The 9,708-nt window shown below is 49.7% G+C and overlaps 1 protein-coding gene across 8 annotated transcripts in view; it reads right to left on the reverse strand.

Annotated features, from left to right (window-relative positions):
* SLC8A1 (solute carrier family 8 member A1) overlaps positions 1-9,708 on the reverse strand; it is a 108,485-nt gene that overhangs the window by 32,510 nt on the left and 66,267 nt on the right. The window lies entirely within an intron of this gene.

Consider the following 9,708-nt stretch of genomic DNA (forward strand, 5'->3'; position numbering starts at 1 on the left):
CGTTTTAATAAGCTGACTGTGGGCCAGCCAAGCAACCTCACTCACAGTTTGGAGCCAGCCACAGCATCAGCAGTGGTGCAATGTTGCTGCTCAGATAGCCAGGGCAAGCCAGGCTGCCACCCTGGGGCCACCAAGACACTGCGCCACCCACCCAAGCATGATCCTCCATGCTGTCCATGCATTTTTTTTTTACTTCAGGGATCACCAGCATCTTGAAGGTCACTCCTGCAAGCAGAGGCTGGAGGTACTGAGGAACAGGACTCATCCCATACCTGCCAAAACTGAGGGGCTTGCTCTCAGCAGCCCCCCTCTGTCACCAGAGATACAGACGCCTGGAGGGGCACTGTTCAGGCTATCGGGAGGTCAGATGCTGTGAAGATTGAACTGTCACAGCTGGGACAGGCAGTTAAACAGCAGCTTCTCCTCCTGACCCATCATTTTACCCTGCCAGTGGGCTTTCTGTTACTTAACCACATGCAAATTCCACGTGCAGCTCTTTCTGCAGTAGGGTCATGCCTGGTGTCCAGTGTGGGCAAACCAAGCCATATCGATCAGCCGAGTAGCAAACCAGGACCTGCTCATGCCAGCTCTTGCAGAATGGCTGGTTTTCCTCCCCGAACCTCTCAAAACCTGTTTGATTCACCTTTTAAAGGTTAACTGTTGGGTCAAGACAGAGGATGAGAGGTTCTGACCCACTGAGGAAACTCCCGGGGAAGCCTGCTGCGTCTGAGCTTCTGTAGGACAGAAGTGGACATTCGTGATCCTGAGGCTGAGATATTCAGCAGAGAAATCCCAGCTCTGCTCGTGACCCACCGTGTGAGGTCTCAGGAGGATGAGTTAGGCCAACAATCTCAGTACAGCCTTTGAAGGAGGATACTGAAGTCACCCAGTCAAACTGGCCCAGTGCCTGGTGGCCGGTGTCACCCCAGTGGGCAACTGGCCAGTTCGGCAGCTCTGTAAATAATACAGCCTTTTTAATGAAAGTACGGAACTGGATTTGGATGCCTGGCCCTAACAAACCCAGATTAACCATGGGCTGAATCCACTCTGCTGCTAATTTTAGCTTCAAAAATTCGTATGACCATGGGCTGCCCGGCACCCTCTGCTTGCGAGCCCCTCCAGCGTGGTTTGACTCAGAAACCGGTTCGACACAAGTGGCCCCATATCTGTTACTCCAATATGCCCATGGTGCTGGTCTTTTACCCTTTCCACATCATGCCTGCTTTGCGATGAATTTTGATCCATAGGGGGGCCTCCAAGCACTGGAGCACAGGATCTCCAGGAGCTGCCTCTCAGCAGCTGAGGGCTCCTTCCCAGCAAAACCAGCTTCAAGCACACAAATCCCTCCAAATACTTGAGATCAGGATGTTTGATCCAAATTTAGGAAGAATTTCTTCACAGAGAGGGTGGTCAAGCATTGGAAGGGGCTGCCTAGGTTAGTGGTGGAATCCCCATCCCAGACATGCAGATGTGGCACCGAGGGACATGGCTTAGTGATGGGACTCGGTAGGTCATGTTGATAGTTGGACTCGATGATCTTGAAGGTTGTTTCCAGCCTGGATCATTCTGTGATTCTGTGATTCTCTAAAAATCACTCAGGCTGAGAGGGGAAGGGGGCCAAGTTGGGAGGTGTCAGAAACGGCTCAGCCACGTTGGATGTGACTGAGCAGCAGCGCTGGTAGGTGCTGGCTGAAACATCCCAGCCAGACGGTGGCACAGGGAGGGTTGCTTGTGCGTCAGGATGTCCAGATCTGCTGGAAAACTTGTGTCCCGCTGGGTCAAAGCCAAGCAGATATGGCCCCGTCTGCCTTTCTCTCGACACCTCCAGGGCAGCAGTGCCACATACCTCTTCCCAGATAGGCAAGGTATGAAGAAGGCAGAACCTGGCTGATACGGAGGTGTGAAAACCAGCACTGAGCTCATGTTTCGAAACGGAGATCCTTCAGGACTCCTTATCTCTCCTGCTCCGTGACAGCAGCCAGGCGAGGCTCTGGAAAATATGTCACGGGTTTTTCCCCCCAGTTATGGTCCTCTGAGGAAGATGGAGTCTTTAAACACAGAGGTGGTTATTAGTGCTCTGGCTCTATTGTTTCCCAGATCTCTGGCCATCAGAAGAGGACGATTAAGTTTTGATCTGGAAGTCAATTTTTTTCTTTTTTGTAGAAAAGGAACCACACTCAACTCCCCCACCTCAAATCCCTTGAACGTGAGCTAGAAATCCTGCCAGACAAAGAGCTGCTCCTTTCTAACCACTGGATTTTATAAGAAGAAGGAGAAACATTATTCTGCAATTCAGTGGGGATTTCTTTTTTATCTTTTCAGTCAGAAGGTGAGAGATGAACATTTATTAAAGGTCAATATTTCCCGGAACCCAGATGCGGCCTGGTTGTGCAGATGCGAGCGTTAAGCTTTATCTCCATCGCGGTTTCCAGGAAGCTGCCTGCTTTAACTCGCTGAAGAGCCATAGCACTCAGCCCACATCTCACGTGTGGACACGGCTGGCCTCGCCTTGCTGAGAACTGTGGTCACCAGCGAGGCTCAGCTCCGTCCCCGGCTCAGCCCACCAGTGCTGGCATCGCCTGCCACCAGATACAGGGTGGGATTGGTAGCCTAAATCAAGATGTCCTTATCTCCCCGTTTAAACACACGCCGGTCCAAGAGCCCAGCAGATCACAAAGCTATTTGGCCTACTGGCCCAAACCATGAAATCCAAATGCCTTTCCCCACGACGAGGGCGAACTGTGGGACTCCCATTGGTGTCACACCGCTCGTCGCAATTTTTCCAGGCAGACGGGGTTCAGCTCCATCACCTAACTGCAGAAAGACTCGGCAACTCCATCCATGGCATGACACCTTCAGAAAGACGTGGGTGACCTTGAGGTGCCCTGGAGGACGTTTATGCTACAAACTGCTTCTGCCATGCTGGGATAATTCATGGAGTGAGTTTTCACCAGATCTCATATTCTCACCATATATTTTCCTCATATTTTTAATGTTTTTTGCAGTGAGGGAAGCCTCTTCTCCACTTACATCCGCTGTCAGCAGCCCTGTCAGCAAAACTGGCTGGAAGCTGGGTGCCGGGAGGTTTGGCACAGCGAAACCTGGGGCTCAGGGAGGGATTATCATGCGCCTGTTGCATGTGGGACTTGATGTCCATCTAAGTTAATGCCTGGTTAATCGCTTATAAGCCACTCCGTTCTGAAAGAGTAATAACAACAATCGAAAACCCTCTTTAGTCTCTTTGCTTTGTTTTCCTGTTTGTAAATCCTAAGGCCTTCAACCAAATACTGTCACTGCTGCGCGAACTTAACCGTTAACCCACAAAGAGCTGCCAGTGATTAAGCCTCTGAAAATAGATTTTATCCTTCCCTCCACTCTCCTTTGCTGATCGACACACAAAAACGCTTAGTGATTGTTACTTGGCAACCATGGCAAAAATGTACTGAGCCACAAGTGGCTACAAAGGATGAAATCACTGTCATGAAATTTCCAAAATAAGTACCGTAACACCAGGACTCTTATTTCTAAGAGGAACAAATACCTCTCTTCCTTCCTTACATATTTTTTAATGAACATACAGATTTCTTTTCCTTTTTTTTTTTTTTTAATTTATTTTTATTTTAAATTAGCAGTGCACAATTTTCCTTCTTGCTTTTTTTGTGAAGCAGGGGCTTCATTCAGATGGTATTTCTCCACTAACACATACGTTTCTACACCTATCTGGGCCGATGGGGTTTGGGAAAGTGCATACACACTCTCTTGAAGTCTGGTCACAAATGCACTGTTGTAAAGGGTTTAGGTGGGCAGGGTCCATGCCCTCCTCAAACCCAACCCCAAAGCTAGCTCAGGGTGCTCATGTATGTCCCCATATAGATGTGTGTGCATGCACATCATCTAGGACATTTCTGAGACTCTCAGAAGCAAGCCCAGACAATATACTATAAGGTTAATCCATCTGAGACTGCTTTAAAACAGATATCACCAGTGAGAACAAAAGCTGGGATGGATACCAGTTATTGATTCATCAACTGCCTGGGCCTACAGTTGTCAAATGTCCAACTCATGTCTCCCTAAATCCATCCTTTTTCCTATGGCTCAGCTCCTATACTTAATGCCAAGGGACCCCAGGGACTACAAAAGGAAAAAAAGGGGGAAAAAAAAAAAAGGAAGAAAAAAAAGAACGGAGATGCAACTTGTGGGAGACACTTTTCTAGGTAATAAATATCTAAGCTTTAATCTTGAATAAAATATTTCACCACAAGAAAATGTTTGTGTCACAGCTCTCATACGGAAAATGCTGTGCCTTCACATCTGATTGAAAGCAGTCTTTGGTCACCTTTGATTAATAAATGCTTCTCTGTTGGTCTCTCAATAAAAATGGGGAGGAATTAATGTTTTTATGTTTTGCTCAGAGACATAAAGTTCAAAATGTTCAGAGGCTGGCCAGCTTCTGGACAGACTGAACTCTGCACAATCGGAGAGATCTAAAAGCAATGTACACCAGGCTTAATTTTTCAAACAGGAGTCTCTTGGAGTTGTCTAACTTCTCACCAGGGAAATATTTAATTCCAGAGATTAAACACTCTGTCTGGAGACTCAGAGGCAAAATGTAATGCTGATTAGCATTTGTCTCAAAGCCTAATTATTCACACTGTTCCCCGTTTAGGGAACATACTTCTTTCAAGATTGCGCATAAATTTGTGCCCACAGATGTCTTTTCTCCTCTGATCGACACCCATTAGTTGCAGCTTTCCCTAGATCTCAGCATCCTTTGCTCTGCAGGCCAGTGCTATGTGGGACCAGCCAGGTGAAATCAGCCTCACACCAGTTTTCAATACACCCGAGCCCCAAAGCTCCTGCATGCCACGCTGGTGCTTCAGGCGAGGACGAGGAGCACGAGGAGGTACATGCCTGTCTCTCTCCCTTCTGCTTCCCCTCACATGCAAAAGAATGTGCTCCCTAGCTCAGAGGGAGATGCTTTCACCTGCAAAGCGGCGCGAAGCGACACCAGGGAAGTGGGAGATCCATGCACACTGGGCAAATTTTTAAGTAACCTGCCTGGACCAGCAAGAGAAAACTGGCATTAAAAAAAAAAAAGCCCTATAAAACTACACACAACGTTTTGCATCTGTTTCCTGAAGCTTGTATTCAGCTGGGCTCTGAACTCCCCCAGGAAATATTCCTGATGCCTGTGAGCACTTTAGGAACGGCTTTGGCCACTGGCTTTTTAACTGGCGAGAGCTGCCGAACTGCATCACATCTCCCATACTTAACAGCTGATTTTTCACAAGTGCACATTTAAAAGGCTCTTTCAAAAAATCCCATGGCCGGCTAAATTGCATCTGCTTTCTAAATGCATGGTGCAGACATGCAGAGCTGTGGGCGACTAATAGGTATTTAAGCTAGCTATTATTTTCTTCTGCAAACAGTGGCAAACCACAAACGCTAGTCACACGGGATTTCATTAGCTCACGTGCAGAAGACTTAGCACTCCAGACGGCTGATGCACGGGGAGAAATTCCAACTCTGCATCTCCAACACATGAGCCCTAAATAGGCTGCTCTGGAGAATGCCAGCCCAAACCCATCTCTGTGGGGTCAGTTGGCTTGTTGGAAGATCCCAGCACGAGCGAGCTGTGGGTATTTGAATGCTTTGGTTGCCAAAGTGGTGCTCAGCAGCAGGGTACCGGGGTGGGAGGCGGTGGGACCATGCAGAGACGCATTGCCTTCCCCATCCTCCTGACCCTGCAGCCTTCTCACGTGCTCAAGCAAGCACCCTTACAACATCACACCGTGCTCTCGGTGGTGTGATGGCAGCTGTGCTGCACAGAGAAGCTGCATGCATAGGGAGCTATGCTTGCATCAGGCTCTGGCTTAGTAATTCATCCTCTGATTTTGGACAACATCCTACAAGAAGTGATGAATCGCCCCGCGCTCCACGGGTGTTCACATGTGAGCACCAGACAAAAGGATGCCTTGCCTCCATGCCTCTGAAACCTCTCGGAGATAAAGAAGTAAAGGCGGGAGACCTTAGGAAAGCAGCAGGAGCTCTCGGAGGAGCCAAGGGACGGATTAGTTTGCATAATTCATTCCCGCACTTCAAGGGGAGACTCAGGAGCCAAGGTCTCCTCTTGCTGAAGTTGCTCTCCGCCGTCAGTGTGCAGCGGAGACGCGATCAATCATGGCTGCTGCAGCTCCCCGGTGACATTTCTAAGTGCTCCTCTGAGCGGAGATGAATTAGAGACGGTCGCAGCGCAACCGGGGGGTGCCCAGGTCTCCCTCCTGGGCTCCATCCTTGCTCTCCTCCAGACTACGCTTCCCAAGACAGATGGGATCAAGGCGATACGGCTTGTACACAGCGGCACCGATCCTGCTAACAAGCTATTAACAAGAGGTGCTTTCGGACTGTACCACTTTTAACAGGAGACTGACAACTGCAGAGTAAATCACCTAAAGCAGATAAAACCCAAGTGTTCCTCCGTATGCACAAAGTCATGGGGCAGCGCTCCGAAGGCAAGCCAGATGCTGGAAAATGCAGCCCTGTGGTGTGACCCAGGACACACTGCCTCTACCTTCACCTTTGCCTGACTCAGTTTCCCCTGTCTGTACAACAGCATGATATGAAAGGCTTTGTGAAGTGCCTAGGGACCTCTGGGCTATATAAGACCACAGATATTGCTTTGAATTTCTGAGCTACTGCACATTTACACTGATGGCTTCCTCGGGATGAGTACAGGAGGCAGACAGCAGTATGGCCAGTTGGGATTTGGCCCTCAGAGCCTAAACGTGCCCTGAATTTCCTGTGTGCCCAATTCCTCCCTGTCGGTAGCAGCTGCCCTCCGTCAGCAAGGAGAAATCCTCCGCCAGGCTTGTCTCCATGCACAGCGAGCTCCCGGGGGCTGCAGCCTCTCCTTGCTCCCTGCTCGTCCAACCGTCTCCATCTCGAGAAGAAAGCCTCCAGCTGCACAGCCTTCCCTCTCAGCTCTCCTCGGAGCCTCAGCTCCTACAACAAAGGGCCTGGAGAGCTGCCTGTGTCCTTTGCTCCTGCCGAGGGCAAGGACTGCTCCCTCCTGGAAGCGCCTGCTCATGGCAGTACTTCTCCGGGGGGGCCACACTCCCCAGTGCCAGGCACAGCTCCTAGCTGCAGCTACTTAGCTACTTTTTTTTTTTTATTTTTTCTAAACTGGATTGCTATTTTTGTCTTCTGCAGATCTCAGGACCTTCCGCTCAGCCCAAGGAGCCGTCAGTCTGCTGGGCAGCTGTTGGCACATCTGGGAAGGACAGACGGAGCCCGTGGGCTTGAGCAGCCCTGGGATGGCACAGCTTGGACGTGGTGCCCTCCGTCACCCACTGCATCCACTCCCCCAGCAGCTTGAGGGGACCTTTATTTGTCACCAGCGTTACCAGGGCCACAAACCTGGCACACGGCCGCAGCACGGAGAACTAAAAATACACCACTCTCAGCACGGCCCTGGGAAAGAGCGGGATTCCCATGGCACAGCCAAAAAAGCAGGGAGCACAGCGGCACCAGGGCTGCCACGCAAACCTGCCTTCACCCTGGGGCTGGGGGCATGCAGACAGGGGGCCTATAGGAGTGTGTTCTATAGGACCAGGGAGGTACAACGTGTTTGAGATGGGGAGCAAACTGGGGAGAGGGAAGCCTTGAGGATGTCTTCCAGGAAGAACAGACAGCTCCGCTCTCAGCTCGGATCAAGGGGCGAGTCATTGCTGAGCCACAGAGTGAGCCACTGAGCAAGGAAGAGAAAGGGATGACATCTATCAAATAGATGGTGATGATGCTGCTAACTGGGGCAAAGGACTCGAGTTGGTCTCTCCAGAGGAAGCAGGGGCAGGGGTCACAGGCGGTGGCATTTTGGAGAATGCACACTCATTGCCCAGCCGTTGGGTAGGCATGAGGGCGTCTGCACTGGCCAAGCCTTACTTTGTTCAGAGGCAATGTTCTTGCCAATCTGAGCAATGCAGGATGATGTAAGTGTATCATCCATTATTGCTATTTTCATTTTTGACACATGGAAAAATTAATTTTCTTTTAAAAAGTGATGTATGAAGAACCCAGATTTGCCTGAATAATATATGAACCTCTAATCTGGCTGTTACCCTTTGTCTGAAGCATTAACACTAGCAAAAGGCAATTTAGGATGATTGCTTTTAAGTTGTAAAGCCAATGTTCAATTAGAGCATGAAATGAAAGACTTATCACTAGTACTGGCACAAAGATTTATTCTCAAAGTATTTCCTTTCAGCCATAAAGATGCTGGTTTTGTTGAAAGTGACACGTTTAGAACAAGACACTCTTGTCTAATGTTACTATGAAAAATGGTTTGGAATCAAACATTTTTTCTATTTAGGATAATGAGAGCGTTTTGTTAAAAATTTCAACATTGCACTTTGAATTTCACCTACTGAGTTCAGTCTGAGCAGAATCCCATTGCCATGGTGGGTGTGCAGGCTGGAGGGGATATTGTTCACCTTCTGCTAGGGCGGAAGTGGTGGGAGCTGCGCTGATACCATGAGTGCTTTAATGACCAAACAGAGCCCCCAGCAAACTGCCAGGTGTTTTACAATGGCAATTCCCATTTTGTTTGCTCCTTTGGACGGCCAGTATACCAGGCTTTCTAGTGAGCTCTCAGAGGTGTCATGGGGAGGGAAGATGCAGCAACTTCAGCAGGAAAAACCACATGCAACACGTGGGGCTCCATTGGGGAAATGAAAGAGAAAGCATTGACAAACTGCCTGCTGGTATGTCGGGTTGTTACATATCACACAGGGCTCTAGAAGTGATTACTTTGTCCTGGATATTGCTCATTTTCTGTCCTGCCAGCCCCCTGGGCCCCTGCATCCATTCAGTCCCATGCTGCCCAAACGAAAGCACCGCATGGTCGAGACACTGGACACAGACTTGGGGGCTTGCCCTGGGCTATGCATAGAGAGTGACTGCTGCTGAAATAACAACAACAAAAAAAGAGCATTTTGGTGCTTGCTGTGCCTAGAAATAGCTGGAGCGCGGCAATGTGGACTAGAAAGCCCCAAGCGACATGTTGGGGGGCAGTGGTGATCCGCCTGGTCCCCAGGAAGCTCGCCAGTACGCCTTGTTCCCACTCAGCACTATTAATTTGGCTGAGCAGCCAGAAGTGGTGAGCCGTCTGCGCAGAGCCCTGCGCTGAATAATAAGCCCCGATGTCGAGACGCGAGGCATGGCCAGGGTGAAGCGGCCAGGGCGCTCTGCCAGCTGCCCCTCACTGCCCCGCCGTGCCGTGCCAGGGGTCTGGCACTGCCATGCTCCTCTCTCCTCCAAAACACATCGCTGTCTGCTGGTTTCTTCCATGGAAACAACATGCATGCGAGCGATAACCCACAGGTCAGCTCTCTGCCAGTGTAAAATGTCCAAATTCATCATGCTCAGTGGACAGGCACTGATTTTACACAAGGCAAGGGCCTAGGCCTGAATCACTACCAGGATCCTTTCCTTTTGGAAGTGAAGTTGGTCTGCTGTGCTTGGGTTGGCAGCGGTTTAGCTTAACGCTATCATACCGCTAGGATTTGGAAAGAGGAGGTGAAGCAAGCCAAGCGGGTATCTGCAATCAATCTGTGCCTGGAATGGACTGAAAATGAGCAACACAGCCCGATTTGGTCTTAGGGTGCTGGTCTGGAAATCGCAGGGAAAAGATTAAAGGAGGACAAGGACATA

Source organism: Anser brachyrhynchus (assembly GCF_964034855.1).
Source record: "Anser brachyrhynchus genome assembly, chromosome: 3".
NCBI classification, from domain to species: Eukaryota; Metazoa; Chordata; class Aves; order Anseriformes; family Anatidae; genus Anser; species Anser brachyrhynchus.